Here is a 1,945-nt window from a genome sequence, read left to right on the forward strand (position 1 = left end):
AGTAATATTTATTTTTGCTCTTATATAATGGTTGGTTGTAATCATCAAAAAGGGGGAGATTGTTAGCCCTTATGTTTTGATGATGTTTTACAACCACCATTATCGGTACTAATTGCTTATTGAGTGATAATACAGTTAATATACATATCTAGCATGTTAGTACCACAAATGGAGGATTAGATGGAATATGCGCTACAACGATGATATCCAAAGGAGGAGGAGGCATAGTGATGAAGCAACGTTTATTCAAGAACACCAAATGCAATAAGAAGCTTCATCCAACTCAAGCTATATCAAGACTCAAGAATTGTATTCTCGTAAGGATATTAGCTAGTTTTTATTTTCTCTCTAGTGCTAGAATGTAGGCAAAGAGTTATCAATTTCACTTGAAGCTATTGGGATATCACACACACGTTTTCATATTTATATTTTTTGAGCATATTTCACAAAACACTATTTTTCACAAGTATGATGACATTTTTGCAAAATTCTTCTTTCAAACAATTTTTTTTAGTATTAAAAACATTTTACAAAGTTTCACAATTTTCAGAAGTCAAATGAATATTTTTACAAATATTTTAAGTTAGTCAAAAATCAGTTTTTTGAATGTATCAATCTGCGGTCGACCACCACGGTCGACCGCGCCTGAGTTCATTCGTCAGTGGGCAGCAGAAACTTTCACGGTCGACCGTCGTGGTCGATCATGAGCTCGAAATTTCCCACGGTCGACCGCCGCGGTCGACCGCCAAAGTCTCTGGACTTTACTGAGTTTCTGGACTGTCTCGCGTTCGACCGCGAAAAAGTTACGGTCAACCGCCGCTTAAATTCAACGGTCATCTGGTACAGAACTTCAGCACCGATTTCACACAATCTCAGCGCAGTTCTGTTTCCAGGTTTTGAGGGATTGGGTATGGGTTCAAACAGCTGTGATTTTCTATTTAAACCTATACTCTTCTTCTTCCTCATTGTCTCAACTCTTTCAAAAATATTTCAGAGAACATTTTTTACAGAGCTCAAATTTTCAAACATGTTTCTTTCTAAGTTTTTTTGTGTTTCACATCGAAGCTTCAGTGTGATCTTCTCTTTGCCATAGGGACATTGTAAAGAGAGGGTTCTTACACCATTTCTACTATTTTGAGAGTTTGATCTTGTGTAGATCAATTATGTGGGAGTGTGATCTAGTGAGATCAACTGTGTAGTGTAAGATCGTGAGGGGATCGCTGTGTAGAAAAAGTTTCGGCTTCCAAACCGGGTTGTGTAGTAGATTTCTCCTTGGGAGTGGGGAGCGGGGACGTAGGTCAGCGGACCGAACCTCGTTAACACATCGCACGTCATAGGATAACGATTCCTAACTATATCTCCTCTATATTGATTGTTTTTAGATATTGTGTTTTGTTTATCCTAATTTTATTACACTATTATAGCCTTATGACCCTAATCAACCCCCCCCCCCCCTCTAGGGTCTAACATCTAGATTTAAGAAGAGCACCGAGGAAGCACCAATAAAGACTTCATCAATTATGTCAATCATAGAACCGAAGGCATTTAAGACAGAGATTGCTAAGGAGAAGGCTTCTCTAGTGGCAAACAACAAAATGCTCACCCCTGGAAAGGAAGATTTTACAACCATCAAGATGCATCTTGAGGTTCCTAAGTTGATGATGATATGTTAATGAAGATGAATATTCTACATGATATCGTAAATGATGTTACACATATTGATATTGTCCTGATGGAGGAGAAGGATAAAATAGAGAGCGAGGAAATTGATGGTATGTGTGAATTGCTTAGTGGAGGGCTCGAGGCAAAGAAGATGAAAGAATTATGTATGGAATATGAGGGAGAAAATTCTTATTTGGAAGCAATGATCAACAACGATGAGATGATACCGCCGACACTAGAATATGGAAAGCAGCAGAGAAAATATTTAGAAGAGTTTTTCATG

Source organism: Asparagus officinalis, chromosome 9 (genome assembly GCF_001876935.1).
Source record: "Asparagus officinalis chromosome 9, Aspof.V1, whole genome shotgun sequence".
NCBI lineage: Eukaryota > Viridiplantae > Streptophyta > Magnoliopsida > Asparagales > Asparagaceae > Asparagus > Asparagus officinalis.